Source organism: Pipra filicauda, unplaced genomic scaffold (assembly GCF_003945595.2).
Source record: "Pipra filicauda isolate LSUMZ 115617 unplaced genomic scaffold, ASM394559v2 scaffold426_size588282_pilon, whole genome shotgun sequence".
Lineage (NCBI taxonomy): Eukaryota > Metazoa > Chordata > Aves > Passeriformes > Pipridae > Pipra > Pipra filicauda.
This window is the reverse complement of record NW_024104561.1, coordinates 33328-47708: the sequence shown is the minus strand read 5'-3', so window position 1 is coordinate 47708 and position 14381 is coordinate 33328. Positions and strand designations below refer to the sequence as shown.

The following is a 14381-nucleotide window of genomic DNA, read 5'->3' as shown; positions in this document are numbered from 1 at the left end:
TAAACAGATGATTTCAATTATCAATTACTTTAAATAGCACATTTGGGTTTTTTTTCCCCAAATAGTAGGAAATTATTAGGAAATTTTAGTTTCTGATAAGACTGTAGCAGAAACAAAAACTAAGTAAATAATATATTGTGCTTTATGGAGAAGTTAAGTTGTAAAAATACACTTAAGCCAACTGTATATTTTTTCCAGCTTGTAGACACAAAGGTATTACTTCATAGTAGAAAATATTATTATTAAATGCTAAAATCCCTACTTTAAACAGTTTGTTGATGTTTTGAATATGGTTAGACATTACTATAGTTTCTTTATTAGGTTGAATAGTTTGTAGATCATGAAGAATAAATTAAGATATTATAAAGATTGTCTAATTTTGTCCCGTTTAAGCAAGTTCCTAACTAATATAACAAATATGGATTCAGTACATCCCTGATGTTTGAATTGCTGTCACTTGAAATGGTCTGGTTAAGTGAGTGAAATCCAGATAACCACTGCTGTAAATGACTGCATAATTGTATTTTCAGAGACATTACATGGCTGACATTACAAGAAAAGTGTTTTAAACCCATTGCATTTTACTTCGTGCTAGTGACAGGTCTTTCCAGAATTTGGATATGTTGTGTGAAAAGAAACAATTTGGATTGCTCAATTTGCAACACAGGTCTTAAACGTTAAAAACAGTATCCCATCTGTGAAGAACTACAAGGTCTTCAAAGTTTAATCAGTAATTCTTCTTAAGACTGGAGCTGTAAACTAGAAATGAAAATAATAGTTCCAGTGGGAAGGGACCTACAGTCATTATCCAACTGCCAGACCAAGTCAGGGCTGTCCAGAAGTTAAAGCCTGTTATTAAGGGCATTAATCACATTAAGGACAATTGACCACCTCTCTAGGAAGTCTGTTCCACTGTGTGACCACCCTCTGAGGAAAGAGATGCAGTTTCTCATCTGTGAGTTTGGAAGGTGCTGAAAATAATGGTTGAAGCACGTCTACCATGCTCCTCGAGGCACACTGAATGTCAGTGTCTGAGGCTGAAGGAGAAGAGGACACAGGGAGCACATGAGGAATGTTAATGTACTATTAAACCATAAACTGTGTATTCTGTGCTTCTAGATAACATTTGCACCTCCTCTAGAGAAAACAATCATTCATAAACTGAATATTAGAACTGTTTGCAAGTTGTGGACTGTATTTTATCTGATTCCTCTAGCATTTGCATTATCTGTCTCTTTAGTTGAATTGTTGTCACCTACATAGAGTTAAAAAATAAACTAAGGAAAGAAAATTGCATTTCCTGGGTTGCATGTTGAAAGCACAAGTTTTCATGATGCATAAAGAAGTTAGAAAGCAAAATTTGCAAGTGGTGGTGTGGTGTCAAACAAAAGTAGCGCATTTTAAATGTGTTTTAAGTAAATTCCTTTAAAATATTTTAAAGACATGTTTCTTTTTATGTTAACCTGCTATAACTCAAATACTCACTTAGGGATAGTATTTATATGTATTTGACAGTTTCTTTTGGTTCCAGGTGATTAAGGCTGTAATAGTAGCCTGAATGAAAAAGTAATTCAAATGAGGGCTCTAGAATTGCTGTTGTAAATGAAATATTTTGAGAGATGGTCTGTTTCTTGTGATTTTTTCATGGCATTCAAACTTGCTATACATTTAGAAAAATCTTAGAAGCAGGTTTTGGTGATAATGTGTTCTAATTTGTGGTTGTTAAGCTATTTGTACATTTGTTACTTCAGACTGCAGATATATGGGTTACCAGCAGGGAGTCTCAGTGCATTTTGTATGACTGTTCAAGGACACAATGCTGAACTCAGAAAAGTCTTCATAAGAAAAATACAGTTCCTTCAGACTCCTTTATGCAAGAAACAGAAGCTGGTCAGCTTGCACACTGAAATGAGCCAGAGCTTAAACCTAGCAGTTACAGAATCAGTCTGAAAACTCCTCTTGTTAACTTGTATAAGTTCATGCCCACTTATGTGGTTGTTGGTGAACACATCAAACTCACACTAGTTCCCTTCACTTTATTTTCCTTGAAAATATTCCAGATGACGATTTGTTAAAACATGTAATACTGTACTTTCTTTTTTTCATCTTATAATCAGGGTTTGTTTGTTTTAATTCTTATTTTTAAACAAATAGCTTGACTATTCTGGAATTAGAGATGAATAATAATTTTCTTGGGCTTTTACTGATTGTTAGAAGTTTATTAGGTTTTAGTTGCAGAAGGAAGTAAGAAATTTGTTAGTTCACTAAGCAGTCTAGTGATTGATTAGGTGTTTGGATGAATAACACTAACCTAGAGATTTAGCTAAGTAGTGGTTTGAGTGTATTTTTTTGACTAGGTTAAAGCTTATGCATATATTCTCAAAACTCAAAATTCTCATATTGTCAGTGCTCCAACTTTACAACATTTCAAGTGATTAGAACAAAATTATATTAAAAGACAAACATAGAAATGCAATTGTGTACTGCAGTAATTCCTTAAAAGTTTGCATTACAGGTATGATAATTTCAGTTTTAATTAATTTGAAACTAATTAATTAATATCAACGGTTCACTTTTAAACATTCATGCAAAACTTTCGTCAGTATCAGTATTGACTTGATTTAAACTTTTTCTTGCACAAGCTATCTTTTTATTTATGACTATATATTGCCCAGGACTTTAAATACTCCACAACTATTCCTGAATGATCAGTCCGTTTTAATTGCATGTACTCCTTGCCATTCTAGATAAAGTTCAGATACAATGTGTGATCAACATTATCTTTGGTTTTCTTATAATTCCTTTACCACATTATTCAGGCTTATTTGGAACATACACTTATTAAGGCAAGGATCTTTATGTTTATCAGCAGTATGTTGAGTAAATCTAGAGAACTGCATTAAAGGTGATTGTAACAGAAATGGCAACATTAACACATTGCCTAAAAGTGGAAGAAAATTTTGGAAATGGGAAAGACTTTAAAAATTATTTTTCTCTCTGGAAATACACCTTAGCAGAGTGACCTATAAAAGTACCCTGTTTAAAGACAAAACTAGCTCTGTGTTTATATCATTCCAAAATATCAGTTGACTTCTATGTTAAAACAAAGAAGGAAGAGGAAACGGATAATGTTGTTTTTGTTATTTGGATGTTTTCTTATCACAAATGTGATAGGTAGTGCTGTATGAATAAGCAAGAGAGGTCAGTGATATTAAATGTTCCAGGAACAGGTGTTCTATGTCCCTACTCTCATATATTTTTTCCCTTTAGAAGCAGAATTGCAGCCAAACTCAAAATTTAGCAGTCGTGAACTTTGCGATTTGTCATTGCAGCTAGGGTTGTGGTTGCTTAACGGCTGGTTTACTGTAAAGAATTCCTCTCACAAGTCTTTTCTCTCTCTCACCCTCTAGTAAGTTAAAATAAAAATACTCTTTAAAAGGTATCTTAGAGAATATTTACTGCCATCACCAAGTGACCTCTGTAATAAGTTATTTAGGGACAACTTCAATGTAGACCTATCTCTAATTAAATAGATGGAGTTATTTCAGTGAAGGAGCTTCAAAACTTCAGAAGTATAATTTTGCGTTTAAGGTAAAATTTAATTCTTAGTCTTTTGTCAAATACATGTTCGAAACATGAAGTTGTTCTGCTCTATGGAATATGGACTTTAACTTCTCTTTAATCATATACTGTTGCTTAGTAAATATTCTTTGTGTCTTAATTAAAGATATTTCTGCCAATTGTGGTGTGAAGTAGAGTAAGTGGTGACCATAGAGAGTGTTCAGAAAGGAAAAGTGAACACATTCTTAAAATCCTTTTATTCAAGTTTAAAATTATAAACTATTTGACAACGTTAGCTTAGCTACCTTTTTAATGAAATGGATGACAATAAGCTTAATTAAATTTGCAAATATGATTTGTAGTTTCAAGCATGCAAAATACAGTTAATGAAGGACAAGTAGTTTGCCTAACTTAGGTCTGCTATTTGCAAGCATTGGTGTTTAGTTGATTTTTCTCTCCTTTAGGACATCTGTTATGTCCTAGACACTACTTGGGGCTTTTGAGATTTGATATGTCTTAGTGAACACTGCTGTCTTATGATGACTTTTATCTCAGCTACCTTTCAATTTTCATATGTTAACTAATTCCATCCTATTAACCAGGTTGAGATCTAGAATACCTGCTGTCTTGTGTCCCTCCCATTAGCTGTCTTGTTTCAGTCTCTGTAGGTGGCATCTATGAGTATATGAGTTCTCCATTATGACCACTGTTTTCTAGGTTTTATTAAGCCCAGAACGGCATAAAAGCTTGATAGCTTGACAGAAAAGATATTTGAGCAAGATCTGGAATAGTACCACTGAAGATGGCCAGGAGTCAGTTTTACTGCCCATGGAACAGTCAGTTACTCTTACATGCATGATGCTGTTCAGCTCGTCTTGAACTGCCAAGCTTCCTTCAGCCCAGATGATTCTATTTTCATTTAATTGATGAAGCCTGTGCCCCATAAGCTTAAGAGCCATGTCACCTGCAATAGTTCACCTGCTTGCTCCTTAGATTTTTTTTTTCCATGGCAGTATGTTCTCAGGAGTGCATGAGATATGGTATCTGCAGCCTGCTTGGCTGTGCACTGTGAAGGACAGCTCCGCTGGCTATGAAGCTAGGATTGTATGGCATTTCTCCTGGATTTATAGAATCTAATCTTCAGGTTACATACTATCTGCTCACTCTAGATTAACAGCTGCTCAGCCTAACCTGATTACACTTCAAGTGAATATAGCCCTAGAGTTTGTTGAGCTCTGTTAAGGCCTGAACAGCTTGGTTGACAACTGGAGAACTGAAGCTATGATTTTACTTTCCTTGAATGTTTTTATATATCAGTAATACCGTGCATATGAAAACAAAGGCAAGAGCAGGATCTGGACTTGTGCAGTTTAGTGTGAGTGTAGTTATATTGTTTTGCTGTTATGCAGAATTTAGAGATTTTTTGTGAATTATGTACTTGAAGAAATATGATGATAAAGCTTGTTAGGTATACTCTCTTTGTTTTGTTTAAAAGCAGCAAACTGCAACACTGAAGAAGGCTTTTGAATAAATGTTCCTAGTCCTAACGCCTTCAGTGTTTGAAACATTTTATGTTTAATAAAAACAGTTACCACTGATCAGTCTACAGCTTTGAAAACTGCTCAGAATATTAAGATAGCAGTGCCAAAGCTACCACCAAGATGTTTGCATAAACTTCTGTTAGAACCTAGGCATCAGCACTGCATCTGTCTTCACAGATTTGAAGGCTGGTTGGAAAAAACATACTTGAGAATAATTACTAATGTTTTACTTTCATCTGGGGGACCGTTAAAGGTCTTTGTTTAATTGCAAAGTCTTTTGTGCAGTTTCTAGATTTTGTGCTGTTTCTAGATTTATGTCTTAAAACAACCTGCATGCTATAGTGTGTAGGACCTGCTTTGAGGTCAAAAGTAATTACTCACCAAAAGGGTCACCCCGAATTACATCTAGTTGCATCACACTGCTTTATAGGATAGGGAATCCAAATAACATTATGGTGAAACAACTGAATTTGTTAGAGGAGTAGTATGACTTGGACTTCCATTCTAGGAAAAAATAACTCTCACTAACTTGTTTCAAGCACATACATGTATAGGTGTGCATACACATACATATTCACTTAATGTGAAATATTCCATACGAAGATGAAATTCTGAAGTTTGAAAATGTTTCTTCAAGATTTTATGAGATACTTTTATTCCCAGTACAATATTATGGTTTAGGCAAATTTTCAGAATTAATTTAGAGCATAAAAGAATTCAGTGTTCAGTGGTTTATTTTTAGTCATACCAAGGTGAAGTTTTTTATTACAGCAAGAAACTTGAAAGTATTTCTGTATGTCAGATGAAACTACACATTAAAAAAAATTGGTTGGTCTATCTGGCAAGCACAGAATTTAAATATTCACAGAACTTTAGTTTTTTCTGAACAGTTTGCTGCTTTTAGAACTGTAGAGTGAGTGGAGCAAGAAGGGACAGTCTTTTTAAAGGCTTTTGCTAGGCAATAGCAATGTTCTTACCTTGGCATGGGAAGGTCGGAGTTTCAGTGCATGTATTTGCTTCTTTTATCCCAGAACACATTACATTTCACTTCTCACCTGTACTGTGCACTATCTGGGTTATATGGATAAGCTTTCCCTGTGCCTTGTTTTATAACACCTTTCTGTCAGAACGAGACAGATGGGAAAAACTTTACTATTACATCTCTTCTGGTCTTAGCTCACTTTGACTGAGATGAGAGAATACTTTTGAGTAGCTCCGTCAACAGATCCGTGGCGTAACTTCTGGCAGAAGAGAAATGATGGGAGACTGCAAGTTTTAATATTTCCATCAGCTCAACTTGGTATCAGATAGAGAAGAAGACAGGAAAACTTCCAGTGGTTTTGGGCCATATACAGGTAGTTGAGCAAGTTCTTCCATCATAGTGACTTTGTTCCATAAGTATCTTTCACTGGCAATTTCCTCTCCTATCTTCTCCCATGAAGAATCTATTACATCTTTTATTGTATGAAGATGAAATCCTTCCTTCTCGAATATTCACTGCTAATTTTATATATATATATAACTCAATTTAAAGGACTATTTTCTCATGAGATAGGCATCTTATTTCAATGACCAGAATTCTCTGATTATTCTAGTAAAAATGGAAAGTACAATAGACTTAGTAAACTAAATGTTTTTGTTTGATGTGAGAAAGTGAAATAGGGTAGACAAGAATTTATTTTGGCACATTTGCTTACAAAGATAAAATATGTATTCTAAGAAAATAAAATTAAATTGACATGATTAATGTTCAAATCTGATTCTGTATTAAAGCTACACAGTTATGACTAATGATAGTTAATACCCTATAGATCAAAACTCTGTGAAAATATTTGCTTTGTGATTTTTGACATTCTGAATTGCAGGTAATTTCATTGCTTGAGTAGGGAAATTTAAAATTGTTCCTCTTATCAGGCTCCTCATGTTACATAAGTTTATGCTTCAGTTAAAATCACTCTGGTAAGTTACTTGTTTAGGGAGGTATGTCTAGTGTTTTTTATTTTTCATAAAACTAATTGTAACAGCCTGAAGTTGTATTTCTCACTTGGTAGTCTTTTGAAAAGTGCATAGTTTCACTTGGATGATGATGATGATGATGAAGCCTGGAAAAGCTTTCAGTCCAGAAAATTCTGTTTAAGGCTGATAAATCCCATTTTGCAAATGGGATAGAATATAACAGAAATTCTGTATGAATTTTTGTGAAAGAGGCTTCTCTTGTTTATTTAATCAAACCTTTTATAAATTTTTGTATATTAGCCATTAGTAAGTTATAAGCAGTAAATTACATTCCAAAATCTGTTGAAATTTTTTCTGTTAATTGCAATAAGTTTTGTTGGTTAGTGACTTTTAAAGGATTAGTCTTGTAAATACATGTGAGATATTTGTCATCTATCAGCTGGGTTAGCTAATAGGAAGAGATCTTAAAACTGATAATCTGAAGTAATCAAAACAACATGTCTCTAGTGCAATTTCATAGGATTGAACTGTTGCCTCAAAACTTCTATATTTTTATAAATTACTTTAATTAAAGCAGATTTTATCAGAGAAAGTGTTAATCTATTTCTAGTAAGACCTGAACACTAAGTATTAGTTACTGATTCTGAAAGCAGGTTGGTTAGTGAACTGGGTGTAAACAACAGCACAGGAAGTCATACATGGAGAAGAATATTATTAATATTAGACCCATTTCCTGAAAGTTATATAGGGTTAATTTTATATAAGCTCTTAGTACAAAACTTTGGAGAAGCAGATACACATCTTTTAAAATTCCGAACACACACAAATAATCAACTTTTACTAATGACATTGGAAAAAAAATATGATGTTAGTATTTTTTTCAGCAACTACCATTGAGTTCTATCTCTAGTTCCAGTGTCCAAAGTCTAAAAAGAATGGTAAAAGACACTGAAAATGAAAAATGTCAGAGAAGTATCCTGAAACTTGACCTAATTCGAGAAGATTCAAGAAGCTGAATAAGTTTCAGTTTATTGAATAGGATATTAAGAGACTTGGCAATAGCAAAGAAATACTAAAACAGAGATAAAATGTCCAAAAATTTCTTTAAACTGTTAAAGACATGACTTGATCCAGTAATTGAAAGTTAGCAAGGTTTGAATAGGGGAGAGAAAGTATTTCTTTGTCAACAGAATTATTATGTGACTGATTATTGACAAAGTAAATTCTTTACCATTTGTAGCTTTCACACAGAAATTGTCGATGTAATTTCTGTTTCAATCATCAGGCAAAACAGTGAGCTCAGAAAGCACCATTTAATAAGACTGAGATTGGAATAGGCATGTAGATATCTCAGTGATAAAAACTCTGATCAAACTGTACATATGACATAGCTGCTTGTAGGTAAGGGTTTGAGATTGAGCTGTAAGTTACTCAGATTTTGAGGATAGGAAGAAGTCAGTACATAGTCCTTCTGAGGATGGCAGAACTGTCCATGTGGACTTGCAGGTAGGATATGGATCAAGTTGTCATAACTGGAGCACATTAATTAAGACTTCTTTTCTATTTTAGTTTTATCAACCAATTGCTCACTGACTTTTTAGTTGATTTCCCTCTCCCACCCTCTTGCTGTCTCCGAATCATTTCCCAGCAGATCGTTTTACAGTCCTTTTATGGCAGTAATGGTAATTTTTTAAGCTAATATTATTATTCAAGTATTTGCTAATAAAGCTTTATATTAAATGCATGTCTCTTGAGAGGGATTAATTTGATTTTGGAAACCTTTCTTCTTGAAATGTTTCCAGACCTGTGATTTGTGAAACCTTCAGTTTGCTAGGACAGAAAACATCTGATCGATAGTCTTCAGTTTAGCTCATTAATGGTAGTGGAAATTTCTGCTCAGCTATCTCTACAATTAAGATCCACATTCATTGGTGTCTGTGTGATTTAGAACATGCTGGCAAACATTTCAGTCTCCTGAGGTTGAACTTTTGGTGAGATAAGATGCAGATCTTCTTTTGTCATCATAAACTTACTAGACCATATACATTCCTCCCTTCAAAATAAATAATTTATTTATGCTCATTTTTAGCTTCCTTCTGTTGTGTGATTCACAGTGAATTAAATGCATAGCAGAATAACAGGTACTGAAGAGGTTCAGAGAAGAAAAAGGTGCCTTCCCTTTTTTGGTGGTACGCACTTAAGCTTTAAAAATTAATTATCCTATCAGCATGTTTAATATAAAACCTAGCAAATAATTTAACTTCAAACAGATCTGGTTTGAGATAAAATTTAGCTCTAGAACTCTTTTCATGGTGTGTCTTTCAAAAAAAAAAAAACAAAACCTATTTTTTCATCCAAGGGATAATAATTCTGGAAACAGATTTACTTGTCTGTAAGTTGATGTGCCATCCCAATATTTGTTTATTCACAGCATGAACTGCTTTACCTTTGTAATATTTTTTGTTAATTTTTCAAGAATACTGAGTGAGTATTGTGCCTATGTAAAAATATATCTATATAACTGTCTTCTAGGACCATTAAATCAAAATTGCCGTTTAAATGGAGTATACGTTTCCAGTTCTTTCATGCAGTGAGACTACCTCAGAGAACCACAATTTGCCTGTACAGTACATGACCAGACTTGTTTGCTCTAAAAACTTTCCCTGGTAGATGGAGGATTATATTTTACATAGCTCACATTTATTTGCATGAAGCATAGCCATTGAGTAGCAACTCTCACAGTGACTCTACAATGCCTTAGTTTTTAACCCAATACCCATGTTTAAAAGGATGTAGATGACATTAATAGTCTCTTGAGCACAGTACATGAAAAATTATAGCAGCATAGATTTGGATATTTTGGGGAACGGTCCATGTAGTTTTAAAGTGGCTGTTCCACATGCAAGCTCCCTTCTTTTTTTTGTCTAACCTTCTGCTGAAGGTTAGCACCCTTTTAACAGGATTGATAGAATGAATATTGTGAACATTCCTCATCGGCTTTGGTAGAAAGACAGTGGCCTGATTTAAAGACCCTCTTCATCAGGTTACATTCAGATGAATGATTTAGCAGTGAAACAGCCAGACAATAACTTCTTAGACAATTCTAAATAGATCTTCAAGTATTTATAAAATAACATCCATTTATTCAAAATACAAATGAATTAAATATTTAACAGGTTGCTAATTTGCTTCCTTGTTCCCAAGCCTTCAGTTGTAACTTGCATAATATTTCAAGTTTTTGGTTCTTTGAAGTGAAAGCTGAAGTATTCACGCCGTCTTACCAGTTTTAAGAGTGTAAGGTGTTGGAACAGTAGAAAACATTGTGATGTTTCCAAAAGTGGTAGAGATGTGGAAGATCCACATACTTTCTTTGGAAATGTATATAATTGCGTGGAATATAACTTAAAAGTATTCCATGCATATTCAGTGCCATAATACAGGAAGACTTCAAGGCAGTGAGCCTTACAAGCTTTTTTTCCTTCTCATGACTATTTGTGAATCAGAAATTAACTTAAGGCACTCTCAACTGTTGCAGATAATACTATTTAGAACTAAATATCAAATGTATGTGACTAGTGCAACATCTATAAAACTCAGAGCAGTGGGAAAGTTAGAGGTACAGGAAGTAACGAAATGTTATGGGTTCAAAGAAACATGATGTTCGTGTGCATGCACACAAGTGAACATCAAGAGTAAGGAACTAACAGTGTGGTACCTGGTCCCAAAATAAAGTAATTTTTAAATTGTTTTTTAACTACTCTGTCAGTTAAGGGTTTTACATCTCTGTCTCAGTGTTTACCTGATACTTTTTGTTTCCACGCAAACCTGGTTTAACCAGTGTTTTATATCCTCTGTTACTGTTTAAGTACTTATGTTAAAATGCCATGTGGATTATCCAAAAACTTGTTCTCAAGAGTTGCATGAGGTAAAAATAAAGCAGAATTGGCATTTATGAAGATCAAATTACCTAGGGAGATCTGTATATCCACTTTATTTATGCTCAAAAGTTGATGTTTTATTTTTTATTTCAGCGATAGCAATTCAGCTGTTTCCAACAAGGCTTAGGAATTATTGAGTCAATTATGTTAAGTTCTGGTGAGCTTTTTCTTTCTCCTATCTCTGGACCATCTGAGTTCTCATCCTTTGGTGCAGCAGCATGGTATTTTGCAGGAACAGAGAGCATTGTGGTTCTGTAGGGTTAAAGTTCTGTCAATCTTTTTAAAATCTCCCTCAATTAGGCGAAATTTTCAGTCTTTGGAAAAATTGTCTCTGGAGACTTGTTTGTAATACAAGAGTGCCTTCATCAAAAAAGTGCTGTTATCTCAGATGTGTATAGTAATTCGCACTGCACTGGCATAGCAGTTTGCTTTTTGTCTTGACATGTGTAAAGGTGTGAAGTCCATTACTGATACATGAGGATGGCTTCTCCTAGACTAACTTATCTATTTATAGATACGTATGCAGTGCAGAGCTGATTAAGAGAGCACAGCAAATGAGCAGGCCTGGTTAAGAAGAGTTTGAGTAATGACTGTACTGGCCCTTGCTGAAAGCTGTATGTTTACAAAAGGGTTAGTAAAGCTATTTTTGTCTTTATAAACCATGTGCGTTTACATTAATATTTTTCTGAAGTTTTTCTTGATTGAAATGTTAGCTGTTGCAATAAGATAAGCAGTCGATTGTAAGAGCTTACATTTGAGGGCTGTTACAACTGACATTTTTACTGCATAAATTCACTTTTAAAGGGTACACACAGTTTCAGGTAGATTATCTTAGGAATTAAAAATTTAAATGAAAAGGGAAACTTCTTGCAATGCAGAGAAAATGGGGGAGCAATGCACACTAAATTGTGTTCTTTTTCCTCATTTATTTAGGCATTGTGCTTTGATCTTCCAATTTTGTTTTGAGGATTTGCCCCTAGTCTCATATATTGATTCCATGACTAGATCAGGGTTTGGGGTTTTTTTAATGATAGCTTGAGAATTTTTGACAACTTCTAAGTTTATGATACAAGAAGTAGGGGAAGCTCATTCTGTTAGCCAACATAAGAGAAACACAAGAAAAGGTAGGAGATCACCCAGTGGTGATGGATCATAAATTAAGAATTTGTAGTTTCTACACAGTAGTTTGCACTTATATCTGGTATGTGTATAAATGCAGTGACTTTAGTAAATATGAAGGTTTTCATGTTGTTTATGTGCAAAGAGCAGATGTGATGCGACAATACTTTTTTTCTCTCATTTAGAAGGGAGATTACATGCTTTCAGTCAAGATGGTTCGTCTTTTTTAGTCATAGGAACTGCATGGCAGCTTAGGAATTTCTATCCTGGGCTGTCTAAAATCAGCAGTAGCTTTTGGGTCTAAACAACTGGTCATAGGTATGTGCAAGAGGAGATTTTGACATCTCTTGTGCCTCTAAAAGCTGAGTTATCTTTCCACAAAATTGAGGGTGCCAAGAGGCACAAAATTGTTTAAGGAACCAAATCCAGGTGCAGACCACCAGTCTGACTTGTTTGCATCTATTACTGAAGGCTCCTTTGGTTCAAGATTTGAACATAAAAGTATATAAAATTAAAAACTGTGTTTTAGAAATGGCTTAATTTTTAAGAAATTGTCCTGCTCTGCAGCAGCCTCACCTAAAGTTCTGTGTGCAGTTTTGGGCACCACAGTATAAGAAGGACATCAAATTGTTAGAGTGTATCAGAAGAAGAGGGACCAAAATGGAGAAAGGTCTTGAGGGCAACACTAACGAGAAGAGGCTGAAGTCACTTGGCTTGTTCAGCCTGGAGAAAGGAAGGCTGAAGGGGGACCTCACAATATTATACACCTTCCTTATGGGAGACAGTGGAAGGGGAGGTGCTGATCTCTCTCGGGAGACCAGCGACAGGACATGAGGAAATGGAATGAAGCTGCATCAGTGGAAGCAGGCTGGACATTAGGAAAAGGTTCCTCACTGAGAAGGTGGTTGATCGCTGGAAGAGGCTCCCTAGGGAATTGGTCCCAGCATCAAGCCTGGCAGAGTTCAAGGAGCACCTGAATGAGACTCTTAGTCATGTGGTTTAGTTTTATGTAGATCTGCAAGGAGCAATGATCCTGATGGCTGCCTTCCAACCTGAGATATTCTGTGATTCTAAGAAAATAAGAATTACAAATTTTGCTGAGTCCCCAGGTAAAAGGAAGAGTAGAGCTGGGCATTTGCACTTGCTTAAAAAATAGCTGAATTGTTGAGGAAGCATCCATGAATTCTAGCTGGGATAAAAAAAAGTGGTTGAGAATTTTCCTGCTACTTGATTGACCTGTGTAGGAGCACTTTTGGGGGCAAGTTAAAATTTGATTGTTGCAGTGTGTCCATGGGTATTTGTTAACTACTCATGAGTGCAGTAGGGACTGGAGATGTAAGACGTGTCTTTACAACATGTAGGACAGCAGACATAAGTTGCCAGCTGATACTTCTGCAGTTTTCCCAGTATCCATCTCCCAGTAGCTCGGAAAGTCAGTGACGTTGATGCCATTTGTATGTCTTTGTTGTGATTTTGAACTTAGTTCCATTCTTACTATCTTTTGAGCAGACTTCTGTTGGTTCACAGAATTTTAGATATAAGAAGCGTGGGTCCCTGCCAGAAATATTCATATCCTCTAAATGCATTGTAAAGTACCCTTTCAAGTTTTCTGGAGTCACAGAATAATTTAGGTTGAAGAGGACATCTGGAGGTCATCTGTTTCAGTTCCCTGAGTAGTGAAAAGCCAACTCAGATCAGGTTGCTCAGGTAGCAGCAGGCTGTGCAGTGAACTAAAAGGTGAGTTTCTGAACAGACAGAAATTTTAGGGCTTTAGGCTAAGGAGGATTAGAGCACTAAAAGTAACATATTTAGACTGTAGAGCTATTTGATTTTTTAACTGAATTGAGCTATGAAACAAGTAACTTCTCTTGCGTTCTTTTATTTAAAAGGAAAAAAAAGATTATTAAGGGTATTTTCTTTGTTGTTTATGTCCTGCCCTTGCTGTTTTTGAATCTTTTAAGTCCAACAAAAAAATAACATTTTCCTCCATGTGGAGAACATAGTTGATAAGGGAGCATAAGTCCCTTAGTTTTCATCTTCAAAAATCATAAAATTTAATACTATTTTATCCACTAATATTTTGCTTTATACTTTTAACCTTACAGAAAAGTCAGAAAAGAGTAGAGAGGCTTCTTCAGTAGCAGCAGGATTATGATGTGAGCAGACTATGGTGATGAGTATATGAAAAAACGATGCTCTGTGTGTTTGTCCAGACAAATGTGGGACTGTATCATGTTTTGGAGTTCTGAGGCTAAGAACCATATTT

The 14381-nt window shown here is 34.9% G+C and overlaps 1 protein-coding gene across 1 annotated transcript in view; it reads left to right on the top strand.

Moving 5' to 3' along the window:
* LOC113994742 (WD repeat-containing protein 70) overlaps positions 1 to 14381 on the top strand; it is a 73391-nt gene that overhangs the window by 45988 nt on the left and 13022 nt on the right. The window lies entirely within an intron of this gene.